The sequence below is a fragment of the Stegodyphus dumicola genome, chromosome 2 (genome assembly GCF_044657685.1).
Source record: "Stegodyphus dumicola isolate Sdum_Otavi_A_Nest chromosome 2, ASM4465768v1".
Classification (NCBI taxonomy): domain Eukaryota; kingdom Metazoa; phylum Arthropoda; class Arachnida; order Araneae; family Eresidae; genus Stegodyphus; species Stegodyphus dumicola.
In genome coordinates this window covers 1,537,980-1,557,978 of record NC_140769.1, presented here as the reverse complement: position 1 = coordinate 1,557,978, position 19,999 = coordinate 1,537,980, and the positions used below count along the sequence as shown (strand labels likewise).

The 19,999-nt window shown below is 34.7% G+C and overlaps 1 protein-coding gene and 2 non-coding genes across 3 annotated transcripts in view; all 3 read left to right on the top strand.

The window, feature by feature from the left end:
• Positions 1 to 19,999, top strand: part of LOC118204059 (uncharacterized) — a 126,509-nt gene that overhangs the window by 6,495 nt on the left and 100,015 nt on the right. The gene's annotated exons all lie outside the window — the stretch shown is intronic.
• Positions 3,752 to 3,824, top strand: TRNAK-CUU (transfer RNA lysine (anticodon CUU)). The gene has a single exon. It is a non-coding gene; the product is annotated as a tRNA-Lys (tRNA).
• On the top strand, positions 8,011 to 8,083 carry TRNAK-CUU (transfer RNA lysine (anticodon CUU)). The gene has a single exon. It is a non-coding gene; the product is annotated as a tRNA-Lys (tRNA).

Below are 19,999 nucleotides of genomic sequence, written 5' to 3'. Positions count from 1 at the left end.
TCAATTTATTTAATAATTTGTAAATATATCTAAAACTGAGCAAGAGACTTGAAATGAATTATTAATACAAAATATTATAAGAGAAAATTTTGCTTTAAAGTATTAAAAATATTTCGATCATTTTTAACCATTCAATAGCCCAAAACTGAATTTTTCGATATATTCATAATTAAATTATTCTACAAATTCAGTTCTGACTTCAGTTAATTTGTATTCAAAATTCAATAGTAAAATTAAGCATTTAATAACCTTTAAGTAGTGGACCAGATGTGTGTAAATTTTGAAATTCTGAAGAACTGAAGTCGATTATGTTGATTGAATCATTATTCATGGCTACAATATGATTAAACAGTTCATGAGTTCGTCTTGCTATTTGCTGTAATGGAGCGGAAGATTTTCTAATCAATTTTTTAATAGAAGTTATATAGCTTTCAAATTTAAATGCACTGTAATTATCTAACGGCCCAAACATTTTTACATCTTCGCAAATATGCAGCAGGCCGTGAACATTATGAGCAATATACTGTTTTTCATAATAAAGCCCAAAATTTACTACGAAGAGTTTTAATAGAGACTGTGCGTATTCATCAACTGCCGTCTGATTCTGTATTTTACATAAGAGTCTAATCGAAATATGAAGTAGTAAAAAATGATCATGTAGCTTTTTGTTAAATTAAAAAATAATTAAATAAAATAAAAATAAGTGGGCTAATGTACAGTAAAAATTGACCATATTTTGTAGCTTTGTAGTGTTTCAATTCTTTTAGAGTTGGTTCCTTGGTTTTCTTGCTAATTCGATTGGTACATAAGGCTTTAAAAACTGGTCATTTAAAAAAAAAAAAAAAAAAAAAAAAAAAAAAAAAAAAAAAAAAATTAGTTCAACATTTTTATGTGGTAATCGTGCTTGTAAGGTGCCTCCGCCTATCCTAATAGTAATAATTTTTTGTACTACTCCTAAGCACACAAGGGACATAAAGTCTAACGGAATATTTATTAGTCCTATATTTGGAATATTCCTTAAAATGGGATAATCGTTTTGGTAATCGTCATCAGTCAGTTCTTCTTGAGACATAAAAGTTCATATTCCGAATCACAGTTTGAAATGGAACTTAAAGAATATTTGCTAGCGCGAAAATTCGACACAGTCCTTTTTCATAATTAAATACTACTTCATCTTCTGACGAATCCGATAATATACGTTGATTTATTCTGCTGTAAATCCGTCTTTTAGATATCTGAGATATTTTTTTTTAGTTCTGATCATTTCTGTAGAATAAAGGAAACATTTAGAAACTTACTTTTCACACTCTGTCAATGTAACGCTTGCAAGCGTCAGCAAGTCAGTTCGCAACTGAAAGAGAATTTGGAACGAGGGCTATTAACGTTTAGCAGAATAGCTGAATTCTGGAAATCAGAAAGTAAGTACGTGTACTTTCCACTTTGTGGGGTTCTTCAAGGATATCACTATTACGGAGCAATTAAAACCGTTGGAGGCGTTTTGCGACTTTGTTGTGAAGGGGGAAGGGATGTGAAGGGATGTTTCCCTTGTAGGGGGATACAAAAGAAGGGAAGGTCTGACACATAAATCTGCCACGTTAACAAAAGAGAAATCTTCTTGGGGCATCCGCTACAGAAAAAGTGCTCAGAGGTGTTACATTCTGAGCGGAGCTCTGTTTCTCAAAAGCAAAGAAAATTTGAGAAGCAGTTTTACGACGAATGATAATGATGATCAAAACTTTAAGATTTTCAACTTCAATTGTTATTTATAGTATAAAATAAAATAATAAAACTGCTGAGTTTAAAGAACGCGTTTAATTTAAAAATTAAATCATTTTAATTTAAAGGTTGAACATCTATTTAATCCGTTATCTAATTTTGAGTTTTCATAACAACATTTAACTTTGTGTTATATACCTTGAAGAAACGTGTTTACTGCATTTTCTGGATGTTACAAATAAATTAATAAAGCAGCAATTATTGTTAAATTATGAGGAGTCACGTAGCATTGTCAGCATAACGTATAAGACTGCAGAGCGCTGGATATATTTTTTCGCGGTTTGTTTAGCAAAGACCGAATATTTGTATGGTTAAAGAGGTAGCAAAGTGAGGTTTGAGGAGAGTAAGAACTTAATGTTAGTTCTTCCCATTCTCAAACCTTATTTTTCTATTACAGAGAGGTAAAAAATAAGTTACTTCTTACCTCAGTCGCTTTGAAAAACTAATTCTCATTATTAAAGAACTTACCAGAAAATGAACGAAGAAACTGCAATGAATTTTTTAGCCCAACAAAATTATTCTTCTGTTTATAAATTCAAACGTTTGTTAAAAAAAAAATATTGTTATTTATTACTGCACAGCACTAAACATCATTCATTACTAATATAATAGTGTAACAGATCAAAAAGTATTTTTTTTTTTTTTCTTATGCAGTTTCAAAGTATAGTTATTTCTATGCTAAGAACTATCGATGAATTTAATAGAATACTGTTATAACTTGATATTTCTGATTAGTGCCTCAGAGACGGGTAAGTGATTATATTGACCGATTGCCGTACAGAAGGGCTCAAGTTCGAATGCCGTATAAGGCATGGATGCACATCATGCCCATCTGTTCATAGGATAAATGTCTTCGTAAAAGATTTTCTGAGTTAACCTGTAACGTACATAATATTTGTGTTCAAAGATATTAGAAAAGTATCTAAAATATAATGTTTACAAAATATATTATGTAGCAATTAGAATTTAATCGTAAACACACTTTCAATATGAAACTCAAAAACGAATGAAAACACGTGCCTATAACTTGTAAGAAAATTCTCTGATCAATAGGCACTGTGAAACAACAACAAAAATTTGAAAATATTATTACTTAATATTTACAGCCAACATATACAAGACGAAATCCAGTGTAAGCATAACAATTAAATTTTCATATGCACAATAGGTAATCCATAGAGTAAGATTTCGATTCTTATAACATGACTTGCGTGTGGTACAAGGTTACTTTAATATTTTCAGATATGAGCTTCCATAAAAAGTAAGTACTGAAGATATCTGAGAAACAACATTCTCAGGAGATCTTCATATAACCCGGGACATTACGACTTGAACAGGACATCCTTAATATGTTGATTTACGATGTCCTCAGGATATCTGAAAATCAACATCCTGAGGAGATCTTCATATATCCCGGGACATTGAGATTTGAATAGGATATCCTCAGGATGTTGACTTAAGAAGTCCTCAGGATATCTGAGAATCAACATCCTCAGGATATCCTAACTGCTTCCCGGGAGATTGCGACTTAAATAGGATGTCCTGAGGATGTCTTGTGTTATAGGGGTTGATATCCCCGACTAAAACTGCACAACAGGCAAATTAATCAAATGAAAATATGCCATAAAAGAATTAAATAAATCAATTGGATATAACAAAGTAATTAAAATAATTTCATCTTTTTGCTGCTAATGACGTACATGACGGTAAAAACATGCGAAAGAACAGGGAAAAATGGAATTATGAAAAAAAAAAAAAAAAAAAAAAGGAATCATAATGTTCGAAATTGTTTAGTAGTGTGATATTAAGAATTTTAAATGAGGTGCAACGCAATCGTATTATCCTTCTTTCCTTCGATACGTTAATCACGTAGTTTTTTTAACACCTGTCAAGACTCTCATTCTAACAGGAATTATCCCACAGTGACAGAATAAGGAAAAAGAATATAATTCGGAATAAAAGAAAATTGCATGTCGCCCGGCTAGCTCAGTCGGTAGAGCACGAGACTCTTAATTTCGGGGTCGTGGGTTCGAGCCCCACGTTGGGCGTTATTTTGTTTTTACTTTTCGAGAATTAAGTCCTCTGCCCATTTGATTCTGGGTAGCATCCGAAAATACTTTCAGTGAAGAAAATGACTTTTCCTATAAAACAAATAAACGGGAATGATGGGTTCAATAATTCTATTTGCAAAATTCATCTACAATTTTATATCGGGAATAATAAAAGCGTAGGGCGCTCGTGATAAATTAAAAATGGTAGTGACTTATACATTTCATAGTGCAATTAAATTAATAGATTTCGTTATTTAGACCCCCCCCCCGTTAGGGCAGAATAAAGGACAATTTTGCCCAAAACGAAAATTACAAAACTAAAGAGATTTCAGAAGAGATTTTTTCATGGCGTCTGTACGTACGTATGTATGTATGTATCTCGTCTCAGAACGTTGAGATTTTGTACATAGGACTGTTATAACATGTAGTTGTGCACCTCCCTTTTTGGTTGCAATCATCAAAAGTATATAAATATATATACCCACTTTGTTACTAGGCTCAGTGAACTCAGTATTTTATTCTTATATGTTGGTAAATTGAGCATTTTTTGCTTTAAAAATGATTGAATTATGTTGTTCTTATCTTCGGGTTAAAGTTTTTAAGTCTAGAGTTAATCTGCATGCAATATTTTTGTAATTAGCAACAATTTAAAAGTTGTTAAAGGGCGGCTAAGCCTAATTTTTTTAACATAGCAGCCATATTTGTTTATATTTGAAACAGCAGAATAGTTCTTTCTGCATCTTAGTGTCTTTTTGCCGAGTGGGACCGAAATGATACTTTCAGTTTTGTGCAGCGAAAAATCTCCCTTCTTACCTGCTGGCCGAATTCTTTTTGTGCAGAAATTGTCATTTTAATTGTTTTAACTGTATTTGATGTTTTATGTTTTTCTATTCTTTCACTTTTTAATGAAAATATTTTGAGTTTTTATGCATTTTTGCTTTACCGCGAAGGGAGAACTGAACTAATTGAATGAAAAATATAGCTCTGATGAAATTTGAGGATATAAGTTTAAATTAAATGCAGGAAAAAATGCGTATAATTTAACATTCCGTATGAGGAAGTCATGTGGTGTATACATCAGCTTTTTAATCATTATTATAACACAAGCAAGAAAACTATGAAGTAAAGAAGAATAACAAATGAAATGACGTCTTTCAGAGAATGAAGAAATTAACTAAATAATCAGTTTCGGAAATTGGATGTAATAACAATGTTACACCGAGCATGTTACTTGACGCTAAAATGAGAAAACGAATAAAGCAAATTCGTCATTAAATGCTCTGAGATGGCACATTTAAAACATTTTTTTTTACCTCCGCATGCTGCAGACAACAGGGTTTTTTTTTTTTTTTTTTTTTTTTTTAAATGTATTAAAAAAATCGCCCAATTAATAATTTTACCATTCTTATTTTAAAAGAGGAATTTAATTTATAATGAAAATTTAGAATCTTTATGTCCAATACATTTTTAGTTGTTGAAATTTTAAAATCATAAACGTCAAATAGTCTAAAAAATCGAGCAATTTTCAAAAATTCAGAAAAAAAAGTTAAAATTTTCACACAAGTTTCAATGAAAGGAATTTTTTCCCCGTTGTATAGTACAACAGTGAAATGCTGTAGTGTTTAGCTTGTTCGTTTAACGAAAATATATGCGAAAAAATCGTTTCAACATCAAATACAAAACAATCTAAATCAAATTTAACCCGGTGGAAGGCGCGCGCTAAACAGAGCACATTTTGGTCGCGCGGGGTACCTGTATAACCCCACCGATAAATTTAAGCTTAATTCAATATACACATATAAACTTAAGTGCAAATAAATTGAAAATGTATAAAATACAGTTTTTTAGTATATTCTAAAGCATGAATATTAATTTGAAAATATATTTACGTTAATTTCTACTACTAATGTTTATAGGAAAAAACTTACTCAATTACAAAATAAAAATCAGTTACATACCTTTATTGAATTTTAAACACATTTGTCACAAACATAATTAGAGTGATCCTTGCAAGTAAAATTTTGGCATTTCATACAAGAAATTGTTGTTTTTTTGTCCTTAGCTCGAGGACATATTGTACATCGTCCTTTACCAAGCTTCATTCTCTTTGGCAAGTTCTCTTCAGAAACGGCATTCCTTTCTGTTGAGAAATTCTGATTCATTTTCTCTCGTAATTCTCTGGGTAACATTTGCATATTTGATCTCCTCTTTATTTGTGGGTTTACGAGAGATAATGCCAATGTTTTCAAAAACATTCGTCTACTTTTATACTGCAAGGGAGGATTTTTAGTAGACATAAGTGACACTCGCGCGTTTATACCAGCCACGTTCAAAACACAGTAAAAAATCACCATAGGCCACCTGTTTGTTTTCCTAGCTGTTGAATAAAGCGTAGACATTTCATCAACAGTATCTACTCCTCCTTTCGTTCCATTGTAGAAATGGATTATTTCTGGCTTACTTTGTTCAGAGTTTTCATCTATCGTGTCATCATGATGCATTGTAGACAGAAGAACTACACATTTCGATTTCTTTGGAACATATGATACTAATGTCATGTCTTTTTGGAATCCAAACATGGAAGAATATACTTCTCTTTTCTTTGTTTCTAAAAATTCAGCAGGAATTACAGCTTTATTTTTCTTCAAAGTTCCCACTACAGTGAGTTTCTTTGATAGGAGCTCTTTTGCTAGCGGGTAACTTGTATACCAATTATCCATGGTTATATTCCTCCCAGATCCAAATAATGGAGCACAAAGTCGTTTTACGATCTCAGATGGCGAATAATCAACTTTGAAAGGACCATCCGATTGTTTCCCCGCATAAATTTCCATATTATATGTATAATATGTCCTGGCATCGACTACGGCAAATAATTTAATTCCATATTTTGCCGGCTTTTTCGGCATATACTGGCGAAAAGCACATCGGCCACGAAATTTCTCCAACTTTTCATCTATTGTAACATATTCACTAACTGAATATATTTCTTGACATTTTTTATTGAAATCGCTGAAGAAATCTCTCACAGCTGCCAGCTTATCCAACTGTCTTCGAGCTTCGCGATCGTTTACATTGTCTAATCTCAAGCACCTTAGAAGAAAAGTGAATCGTTTGTAAGACATTGTCTTTCGGAATAATTCAATTCCGGTGCCATCAGCGTCCCACAAGTCTTTTGCATTAGCATGAGAAGATTTATGCAATCCGCATAAATATAAAAGACCAAACAGTGCTCTCATCTCCACTTCATCTGTATGCCTAGCATCTCGACTCCGTTGAAAATTTTCGGATATTTTATCAATAAAAATATTGGTGCAGTCCACAATATTTTTTATAATATTGAAATCCATAAAAAGTTCCCAACTTTCAATTGGTTCCATAATACTTATTGCAACTGATTTCAGACCTGGTAAGTGGGTTATAATATTACAGGAACTGGTTCTTACCTTCTGATTCGGTTTACTTTTCTTCCAAACTGTTTTATTTTTTCCTATATAACTGTCACTTTTTTCATTAGATTCAAGCGTTTTATTTTCAGCTTCAAACTCACTGTCGCTGTCATGACTGCTATAAATTTCTTGATCTACTTCATTTTCACTAGCAGTATCCATTTCTTCATCGGAAGTTTCCACAGTATCCAATAACATTCTCAAGTGTTCCATTTCTTTTTCATAATCTGTCATTTTTCGTTTGAGAGCCATTTTCGAACGACTACAGTATAGCACACATGCACAATCTATGCAAGCAAGAAGCTAAAGTGAGAAATTTCAGAACAAATCTGGTCACGGGGGTTCCCAGGTTACCCCAGTTGCATGTAGCGTTCCAAGAAATGATTGCTCCTCCCCAACAAAAGAAAAACACCTGCTGCTGGCAGGTGCTATTGAAAGAAAACCGTTTAAAAGTTAGCTACTGAAGGGCTGATTCATAGCGGATAAATAGAAATTCCAGAATGAAAGGTTTTATGAGGCTGGGGTGACTCAGTCACCCCGCGCGAGTGCTACCGGGTTAAAAAAAAATCCTTTCATTGCACTGTCATGGACCCACACATGTACAGTCGATAGCCTATTAGGAGAAGGAGGTTCAAAATCGATGACAAAATTCCAACCTCACCGAAATACCACGAGTGAGCTAAATAAAAGTTTATAAAAGGAATATATTTGGGAATAAAACAAATTCGCATGTCGCCCGGCTAGCTCAGTCGGTAGAGCACGAGACTCTTAATCTCGGGGTCGTGGGTTCGAGCCCCACGTTGGGCGCTGTTGTATTTTTAGTCCTTCCTACCGATTTAACCCTAAGCAGCCCCCGAAAATAGTGCAGTTTTACAAAAATATCTCTTCATATTGAAAAATGTAAATATAAATTTGAAGGAGCAAAAATGGTTAAAAAATAGATATTAACCTACATTTTCATGTTGCAATATTCGTAAAATTCATGTAAATTGCTTTTTATTTTTTACAAACCGTCGCGCATAATTCATAAATTTTATGTATAATTTATATATATCAATGATTTACGTATATTTTTGGTAAAAATATATGTATATTTATCACATATATGTAATTTTCCCATCTTCCAGCTTCGCATATACATATATTATTGATAAAAATTGCGTAAATCTCTCCAATTTTTTTCATTTTGCATGTATCTATACTTTTGGGGTTAATTTACGCAAATCTTCTCAATTTTTTACTTCGCATATACGTATATAAAATTTACACTTATCTTCCGAATTTTTTACTTGGAATGTATGTGTATAAAAAATTACGTAAAAATTCAACCACTATTTCACTGCAATTCACAAAACCTACATATATTTTCACAACTGTAGTTGTGAAAATATATATAAACGTGTGTTTTGGGAACAATTTATTTTACAAATCCATGTTGAAAATATTCAGATATCACAATTACAATAAGAAAAGGCCATTTTAATTCTCTCCCCCCCCCCAGTTGGTCGTGCCTGATGTATCAAAATACAATATCAATTTTTTTTTTTTTTTTTTTTTCAATTTAACGATGAAATGTTTTCAATTTAAAGGTACAGTTATTCTATAAATGTTTTCTTAGGCCATATTTGAGCTTCTAAACAGCATTAAAGCAGATGATAGTTTCCTATAACTTGATCTTACCGAAATACGTAGTACGTGGCATTAAGAGAACTGTTTATCAGCTACAATAATGATGCGAATATTCATAATTTCATGTACTTTGAGTCATAACAGTTGGGTATATTATTAAAAAAAGGAATAAGGATTTAAATCATTAAGAAGATTGTTTAGAGCTTCCCAAATCTCAATTACATAGACTGAATTCGAAAAATAAATTAACTTCTGCAAATGGGTTGTTTGCTAGGCCGTGTCGGAAATAAAGATCTTATGTTTCTCGCAATGGCAACACGTTGTAACTCGTTGAGATTATAAATGCATGGCAACAAAATGTAACGTAACGACTCAAAAATTTAGAAAGACTTCGCCGAAGAAGTTTTTGGTGTCAATAAAGTAGGAATTTAAATTTTGAATCTATTTATTATTTTTTCTAAATCACTGTTACAGACTGAATGAATTTGCAAAGTTAAAGTTCGATATTCACCGGTGACAGTTATGTGTACAGTTTTTGTGCATTGAATTTGCAAAGTTAAAGATCGATATTCACCGGTGACAGTTATGTGTACAATTTTTGTGCATTGAATTTGCAAAGTTAAAGATCGATATTCACCGGTGACAGTTATGTGTACAATTTTTGTGCATTGAATTTGCAAAGTTAAAAAAGATCGATATTCACCAGGGACAGTTATGTGTACAATTTTTGTGCATTGAATTTGCAAAGTTAAAGATCGATATTCACCGGTGACAGTTATGTGTACAATTTTTGTGCATTGAATTTGCAAAGTTAAAGATCGATATTCACCGGTGACAGTTATGTGTACAGTTTTTGTGGTAGCGTAACTCTTCAGAGAGACTTTTATTAGGACATTTGTGACATCAGTATATTGTTTTCATGAACAAAATTAAGTTTTTAAATGAAAATAAAACAGAGTGGCTTAAAAATTAGACAAAATTGTAGCCTTAAGTTGGTGTAGATTTTGAATTAAATTCTTTCGAGGGCGAACAGATATAGAGCCCTTATCTTCTTTCAAAAGCGAATTTAGGCCTTTAAAAAAATTTTTTTTTTCATAAAGTTATTTGTCTCTGAAGAAGAGAGCTCTATATCTGTTTATCCTAGAAATCGATAGAGTTTTATTTTATTTTTATTCAGAATCTACGCCAACCTAAAGCTGCATTTTTGCCTAATTTTGAATTTCACTTTGGCATGTTCTCCGTTCCAAGAATAATTATTTACTAATTTAAATAAGTAATATGCATTCACACGCAAACACACACATATATATATACATACTTGTTTATTTTTTCTAAACAAAAGCTTATTTAATTTATCAAGCGTTTCCTTTCTCGATGGAGCTTTCGCACAGTAAAAAATTCACTTTTTTTCATTTAGTTTCGTTGGCAACGACCCTCAATTCAATAACCATATTATCCTTTCACACCAGTATCGTTAATGTCTCAATTTATTTAGTTTATAATTTTATGATAATTTCTCCATGCACTTATCACCAATATTATACGAAGCATTATTCTGTGGGAACGTTATCCAGTCGAGCTTAAACTATCATGCCTTGTTGCTGCCCTCCCCGAATGACAGCTGCGAAGTAAATATTTCAGCGTTAAAGTTTTCTGGGAATTCTGTGCCACACCTTATCCCCTCCTATAAATCTCCAGTTTTCCTGACGCTACAGGGCCGACCTTAATCATCAGGACCCACAACGGTCCCCCCTTTTTACTTGAATTTCCTGCTTGCTGCTATTTTTCTTAAAAGAAAAAATACCCAGCCCACGTGATTAAATTACACGCGCGAGGTGATATGGAGGGACTGTCGCCATACTGAAAATATTTTTCGTCGTTACGCGTTTTGAACAATGCATTTTTCTTCAAGAGGGATTAGTTTTTTTTAAATGCATATTCTTTTCCCCGTTGGATGGAAGCACGTGAAATAACTAAAATGAATGTTCTTAAGAGTTCTTTAAATCGTTTAATTGTTATTGTTTACTTTTGCGCTAATTTTGAGTAATTAAAAAAAAAAAAAAAAAAAAAAAAAAACGTTGCTGCCGTTTCAAGTACGAGAAATATTTGTTTCAGGTTTCTGCGCAGGGATATAGGAATTAAAAAAAATACGTCCAAAGGGACATTTTTTTAAAATTTTGTCTGTTACCTTTATTTATTAAATATCACGGTCTTCGCACTTAAAGCATAAAATTCAGTTCAAGAGCAATATCGCAATATAGTTTTAAATTGAGCAACATATCTTTAGAATTTCCGGTACAGAGCCTCGCGCGTTGGAGAGAAAAATTTTTTTTCTTGCAACGTTGCCATGGCTCGCTTTGAAATCCTTGAGTTTGTTAATCAAAAATTCCTTAAAGTTTTACAAAATATGAAGTCGATAACAAAACAAATTCCAAATTTGGGCTTCCACATGCCCATATACGTGCATGCCCATTACGACATTCAAAATTCGATGGCTCTATGTACCGTTGTTTTATCACAATGCGAGAAATATGCATACATTTATGCAGATTTTTCATTATTTAATTCCTTCAAATATAATGTAGGACTCTAACATTTGGTGGCAACAGTTTGAAAAGTGAAAGGGACGTTTGTAGTGAACCAACGCAAAATCGCGAAACGAAAACAATAGTCTTTCAGGGACAAAGCCCCTTTGGACTAAAAAAACTGAAAGTTTTCAGGTTTTATATTACGCCCAGAAGGGCCTTTTTTTTTTTAAAACTTTTTGTGTGCTACCTTTACTTATTAAATATCATGTTCTTCGTACTTAAATCATAAAATTCAATTCAACAGCAATATCACAAATTAATTTAAAAATGAGCATCTTTAGAAATTCCGATACACAGCCTTGCGCGGTGGAGATAAAAATGTGCCCCCCATACAGTGTTCCCATTGCTCGTTTTGAAATCGTTCAGTTTGTTAATCAAAAATTCGTTAAAGATTTACAAAATATGAAAAAGATAATAAGAAAATTCCATATTTAGGCTTTCAGATGCTCATTCGGGTGGAGAGGTACGTTATTCAAAATTTGATGGCTGTAGGTACCGTTTTATCTCAATGCGAGAAACATACATACATTTATGCAGATTCATTATTTAATTTCTTTAAATATAATACAGAGCAACGATTTGAAAAGTGAACTGACATTTATAGCGAATCAACGAAAAATGCCAAAACTCAAAATGCCTTTTGTGCAAATTTTACCTTTGGGTTAAAATATATATATATATATATATATATATATATATATATGATGATGATGATGAGCAGCGTCTGAAAAGTTAGCTTTTTTTTTCTGTATAAATTAATTGCAAATGTCTCCTGTTTAACTTATGATTGGAATAATATTCTAACATTTTTTTTTTTCTCTTGATCTCTGCTGTTATTGTTTTGAACAGTTTGCTTTATTTGTTGGGTTGGCAACTAAGTAATTGCGGATTTCACTCATAGATAGCTTTAGTTGAATTTTTAGGGTTGCAGAGGTAGTACAAATGTAAAACACATTTTGTTATTTGATAATTGGCAATTCAGCTGTCAATCAGTAAAAAAAGTTTTTTGATCGGTTGCGTAGTTTTCGTTTGGCCTTCGTTAAAAAATGGAAAATCAAAAGGAACAATTTCGTCATATTTTGCTTTTTTTATTTCCGCAAAGGGAAAAACGCATCGCAAGCTCATAAAAAGTTATGTGCTGTTTATGGTGACGAAGCCTTAAAAGAACGGCAGTGTCAAAATTGGTTTGCCAAATTTCGTTCTGGTGATTTTTCACTCAAAGATGAAAAACGCTCTGGTCGTCCAGTTGAAGTTGATGATGACCTAATCAAAGCAATAATCGATTCAGATCGTCACAGTACAACACGTGATATTGCAGAGAAGCTTCATGTATCACATACATGCATTGAAAATCACTTAAAACAACTTGTCTATGTTCAAAAACTCGATACATGGGTTCCTCACGAACTGAAAGAAACGCATTTAACGCAACGCACTAACAGCTGCGATTTGCTAAAAAACGTAATGAAAAATATCCATTTTTAAAACGACTGATAACTGGCAATGAAAAATGGGTTGTTTACAACAATATCAAGCGGAAAAGATCGGGGAGCAGGCCAGGTGAACCAACTTCAAACAACATCAAAAGCTGATATTCATCAAAAAAAGTTTTGTTATCAGTTTGGTAGGATTACAAAGGAATTGTCTACTTTGAACTCTTACCACCCAACCGAACGATCAATTCTGATGTCTGCATTGAACAACTAACGAAATTAAACAATGCAGTTGAAGAAAAGCGGCCCGAATTGACAAATCGAAAAGATGTTGTATTCCATCATGACAATGCAAGGCCGCACACATCTTTGGTCACTCGGCAAAAATTATTGGAGCTTGGTTGGGATGTTTTGCCACATCCACCATATAGTCCTGACCTTGCACCATCTGATTACTTTTTGTTTCGATCTTTACAAAGCTCCTTGAATGGTAAAAATTTCAATAATGATGATGATGTCAAATCGTACCTGATTCAGTTTTTTGCTAATAAAAACCAGAAGTTTTATGAACGTGGGATTATGATGCTGCCTGAAAGATGGCAAAAGGTCATTGATCGAAATGGGTGATACATTTCAGAATAAAGTTATTTAGTTCCATGAAGAAATTGTCTTTGATTTTCTTAAAAAAATCCGCAATTACTTAGTTACCAACCCAATACTTTATGTTCTGTGTTTTAAACTTTGTGGATTATAAGCATACGTTACTGGATACAGGGTTATGGTTATCATTTTATGCGGGCTTTATCAAAATTTTAAAATAACTGTTATTTTTACAAGCTTTTATTTAGGATGTGTTTTATTTTTATCTATTTATTTTTAACTCTAATGTATCTGTTTATTTTTAACTTTAATAGTTCATTTTTAAGTTTTATTTTAAGTTTTCATTTTTAAGTTCATTTTTAAGTTTAAGTTATAGTTCAAGTTCATTTTTAAGTTATAGTTTTATTTTATTTTAACTTTAATTTTCATTTTTAAGACTATTTTCCTATTTTCACCCGTAGTTTCCAAGCCAAAATGTGAATGAGATAGCGAACGTTTATTCAGATTAAGGTAGAATGAAGTGGTATTTAAGCAAGAGTTTCGGAAGTTAGTTTTAGAGCGCGTATGCCTATTCCAGGCCGCTTTGTGCTGTGATTAAAGCGATATGAGTTCGCGGCGTTGAGTGTTTCGAGCCTTTCGGCTTTGTCTCGCCGCTTTACTTCAAACCAAAGCCTTTCGAGCGCGTTAAAGTATTCTGTGGGCCGTTAGGCTAATCTATCACATCTCGAAATTGTTATTTGTTAGGTATTTCTCTTAAGCCAGAAGTGCTTGGTAAGAAAGAAGAAGTGCTTTATTGTGTTCGAATAAAAAGGTCTTATGCACCCTTCTTGGATTTGTGTTTTGTTTCACAAGGCTAGAAGATAATTCTTTAATAGCCCTTCTAAAGTCTATAGTTTATATTCCCAAAGAGACCTAGACTTTACATGTTCATTCATGGTGTTTGTCACTACAGTCAAAAGTTTGTCATCGATTTTTAAACTACTTCCTGATAACCTTTTATGTTCATTTTGTACATACACTGCTTGTAAATGAAAATTTAGATTTTTTAAATTTAACTTATGATTTTCTGTTTAGATTTTTAAAATTTAACTTGAAACAGTTTTTTTTTTCTACGTATTTTTGTTTAACAAACTAAAAAATCTCAAAATTTTTACTGTTTGCGTCGTCAGAGAGACAGGCGAGTAAAGGCATTTAAATGAACTTCCTATGAAAGTTTTGACATAATTTCTGATTTTTAGGTGAATTTTCAAAAATCGCTTTATTTTTCGGACTATTTGACGTCCAGTATTTTGAAAATTTCAGCTCCTAGAATTGAACCGGCTGCGAAGTTTCTGAAATTTTCGGAAGTTATAAAACACACAATTTGTCTTCTTTTAATCAAGAACAATAAAATAAATAAATAAATAATAACAAAAAGTTGGTCGATTTTCTATATTTAAAAACAAATATGCCATGAAGCAGATATGCTATTGGTTCTTCCTTTCACTTATAAAACAGTTTTAAGGTAATGTAAATGACGTTTCTGGTTTCGAGTGAATCGACAAAGGTTATAAATCAGCGATCCCAATGACATGAAGTGACAGCAGTTTTTTGTTTTCCTTTTTAAAGTTTTGTTCATACTTCAAAGCATGTCTGTAATTGTTAAATTAAAGAAGAACGAGTTAAAACTCGTTGCAGAGGAATCAGAAAGCCAGGAAAGTCTGTTATCCAGATTACTCCTAGGTACTTGAGTTTCTTGACACATTTAATTGAAAAACCTAAGAATTGGAGGCATAGATTCTTGCGCAAGGAAGATCCTCGACCTATTATAAGTGCCTGTATCTTGGGGACCGAGAGCTGTAGCCATACAACTAATACATACAGACACGCTTGAGTTTGTCGTTCCAGCTTTCTATGACCTGCCACGGTAAGTAGAGAATCATATGCATAGCGGTGAGCGTGACTTTCTTCTTGTTTACGAATAGAGAAACGACAGTGTTGGCCATGATATTCCAGAGGATCGGTCCAAGACAGCATCCTTGAAGACACCACCTCTAATTTCTTCCGAATCGTCCCTTTGTCCAGGGTAATTTTAATTTGCTCTTGTTTTGTTTGAAATATATGTATAGTAGATAACTGACAGCAGATGATGGAGGTCGGACAGCTGAGAAATTCTAGACAATTAATGATATCAAGCACCACGGCAAGTCAAAGTCTTCCTTAACGTCCAGGACAATGACTGCTGTGTGATTTCTCATCTGTTGATGTTAATTACATCTAAAGGTTTTTCAGAATGCATGCTCAGTTCAATGACAAAATTCGAACCCATACTGATGGCGGTGCATGCCATTGGAATTGTCAACGTACCATTTTTCCAATAGCTCTCCCAGTAGCGGCAGGAAACACACTGGCCTATAAGTAGAGGGCAGACTGGAATCTTTACCTAGCTTCAACACATCTCCAGCTCCCCTGTCCTGGTACTCGAGGCGAAATGCCGAAGACGATGCGATGGTAAGCTGTGAAAGCTTCTGGTGGATGACTTTGATTGAACGTTGTCAATTCCGTTCGATCTGGGGCTTTTCGAGAAGCAAGAGCATTGACTATTCTGTTTATTTCGACTTTTAAGGGGAGTGATTCTGTGTCCTGCTGGTGTTGTAAATGGCTGGTGTCAAAGTTTTGTCTTAGGATATGATGGATCTCCAGATCATTTTTTTTTTTTTTTTGGTTCATCTCGAGGAAAGATGCCATCCAGAAGAAATTTAGCGGCACCCATAGTTGAGTTTGCAGTTGGAAGGATGTTTCTAATGGACTATTTTTACGCTTGTCCTCACTGTTGCGTTTTGTCTGAACAAACGTTTCTCCAAGAGGAGAGTTTTCCTTGGTAGACACTCTTTTTATAGATGGTCCTTGCTTTTTTAAAGACTAGCATACGTTCATTTCTGAGGTACTGATCATAAGTAGCCTGCCCGCGAAAATTTTCGAATGTCTATCATAGATTGTTTTATATTGTTTCTTGATAACGTAGCTAATTAGCATGTCAAATTTGTAGGAGATCAGTCGATGATCGCTTAGTATCGAGATATCCTTTACGCTGAAGTTCTGATTGTATAGAACTATCTGGGCCATGGTGCTAGTGAGATCTTGCTATCTTTCCGAGCGTGTAGTCTAGAAGGTTGGCAGCGAATCTGTAGCATTAATTTGAAACAGTGGCCACAAGATTAATCACTGGGCTGGCTTTGGCGTTCTTTGTTCTGGCTATCTAAAAGGAACTCGTGACTTTGAAATCACCACATATGATAGCATGAGTGACTGAAAAGGAGAGTCTGCTTTCCAATTCTCTAATGAGTATTTTCATCTCTTCACTCGACGGGAAGCAGACCGAAGTGACTGCCAGCTTTTGCGAGCATGCTTCTAGCACTACTGTGGCTGCATGCTTAGTACTTCGGAGAAGGGTTGACGAGAGACGTTCTTCTTAGATAATGCCTGCTGGGCAACTATGCGGTAAAGGGTTTTAAATCATTAACAGATCTGCTTTCATGTGTATCATGATCTGCATGATGTTAAGTGTGCTTGCTCTGGATCTCTATAGGTTGAACTGCATGCAAGCTAGTACTCGCAAAGATTGCTGAAATGATAAGGCCGTGTGATGAGATTCTATAAACTGTCCCTGACTTGCTGTAGAGAGTTCTTGAATGTATGACATTCTGTAGCACTAGGTTGATGATTTATAGAGAAATCATTACTTCTGGTGGTGTTTGAGTTCTTGCAGTTAACGCAGGTTTTTGTCTCTTCATTAAATTCTTCCGATAGATGGTTCTGTTCAGACTTAACGCAAGGTGATGTATGAAAGTGTTGTATAATGTACGAACATGTTCTACTCATACGCCTGTATTCCTGGCAGTGTAAGTACCTGGTAATCTTGATGGTATTTCCGAATAGGGCTGGAAACGAAGCCTATAATGACCAGAAGGTGATCTTGGAGAGACAGGTCTATCTCAATAATTCATTTGTTTTTGCCCGGATATCTGCTTTTGGATGATCTAGCGGTACTATCAGTCTCCTTACCGGCTGTACTACTTCTGTGACGACCTCGTCAGCTTGTAGTTCTCCTGGTACCCAAAGAGAAACATGTAAGCTGGACAAAATTGTGGAGTGCATCTCGCACACGTAAATAATGCTACGAGAATCTGTTTATGCGTATGCTTGTTCTATTACGAAAGTAAAATTATGTGTTTAAATCAGCGGCACGTCTGAAAGCTTTTCTTCTCCTTTTTCTGATCTTAAAAATATACATCTAGCTGGTTTTCGAATCCTTAACTCACCTACTGCATTATTGCATTTTATATTGTTACGTTATTTTCTTCCTTCACGTTCGTACGGGGTTCGTAGATTTGGAGCGAATAACGACGACACTTGATGAAGTATCGAAACACACTTTATTTACCAGTATTGTCAGGACAGCTCCAAAACACGTTTTACAATTGTCGATGAACTACTATAAACACACTGACACGATCAGCAACACAGCCTTCGCACTGCCAGGCAATAACGGTGGAGACAGCTTCACGGCAAAGCACTAGAGTACAGCTCTCAACTCTGCTTCGTCGTTCTCGGAACTTCACGTACTCTCGAGACTCTCCACGCGATGCACTCGACGATACATAAGAGTATAGCTCTCGACTCAGCACAGTCTAAGAAAAACTCGACAATGCACGATGGCCCACCAGCGGCCGAGCGGTAAAGTCGCTGAACACTGTTCGGTCCGAGGTTCAAATCCCGCGAACGGGCTGGCTGCATGGGTGTTTTCGTGGTTTTCCCCATGTGTAACGAGTATACGAGCCAGTTTCCCTTAGAAAGTCCTCCACGAAGGCATCTCTTCCCTTAGGCAGATAGGCCTAGTGTGCTTTGCCATAATTAAATACACCACACCACACCACCGACGATGCACTAATTCGCGATGCACTAAAAGACTCTCTCGATGTACTCGACGACCAACTCGGCGCTAGACTTCGAGACACTCGCTCAATGACTGACTATCAGCTCGCTAGACGAGGCACACACACTAACTGACTGCGGACCAGCAGTGTTTATATAGCTTTCTGCTTGTGTTCGAGAACATTCTGGGCTAAACTGGTAAGAACTCGTTCCTCCATCCGTCCATGGTATAGCGCCAAATTTTTCGCCAAATGTGGCAACCCTGAAACTGCTTTGCTGGGAAGCTATCTTACCACGCCTGTACGTTTCGTAACAATGTAAAACTCGGACTTTGCATTAGCAAAACTGGTTTGTGAAGGACTGAAAGCAATACATATGCTTCGAAACCACTATAAACTATTTTCTCTGAAGTTTTATATCCGATCCGCAAAAACAGATTTTAAGACTGCAAACTTAATAATCGATTTTTTAAAAAAATGGAAGAGGTAACAATATTTTTAACTTGATTTCTCTACGAGAAAGATTAAGCGATTTTATACCAGAATCACAATGCAAGGAGTAAGAAACTTTTCTTATTAATTGCAAAAAGCTTCGAATATTGATAAAAATTGTTAGAAATTAAATAGTTAACGTGAATAAAATACATTACTTAAAAAGTGAAAAAAAAAATAAACTATTAAAAAAGGTTTTTGAATCGCTGGATTTGTTACGCAACTGAATGTTCATTAAAACTGTAAGCCAAATTAAAGATTTTTTTATGTTACCAACCGACTAAAATTGAAAGGCAAATTAAAGAATTTGTATGTTACCAATTAAACACTCTGAGATCGCGTTAAACATATATTAAAGACTTTACATTTTGCGCAATGGCAACATTTGTCTTACACGTAGATCAGGGGTTCTCAAACGTTTAAAATATTGTTACGAAATGTCCAGGCGCGGTAAGATAGCTTCCCTGCAAAGCAGTTTTAGTGTTGCCATAAAATGGCAAGGGAAGGCAAAGTTATCACATTTGGCGAGAAATCGCCCATTTGGCAACAAAATAGGCGAGGTACCATGGACGGATGGAAAACCTTCTGGAACGAATTCTTACCGCAGTCAGATAGTGTGTATGTGCTTCATCAAGAGGGCGAGTGTGTGTGTGCCTCTTCTAGAGTGCGAGTTAGTTAGTATCGAGTTGTTGTGTCGTCTAGCGAGTCAATACCTGTGGAGTCGATCGAGTTGACAGCTGGGCAGCGAGTGCCGAGTGGGTCGTCGAATGCACCGAAAGAGTCTCGTAATGTATCGCGCTTAGTGCATCGTCGAGTCAGCATGTTGAGCTCCAGGAACGACTGAACCGAAGAGTCGGGAGCTGTGCTCTGTGTGTTGTCGAGCGCATCGTGAGTTGTAGCGTGAAGAATCTCGAGAATACGTGGACTTCCGAGAACGACCGAGCAGAATCAGAAGTTGTACTCTGGTGCTTTGCAGTGAAGCTGTCTTCACCGTGATAGCCTAAAGGCTGTGTCGCTGATTGTTCCAGCGAGTGTATAGTACATCTTCGACGACTGTAAAAGTATTTT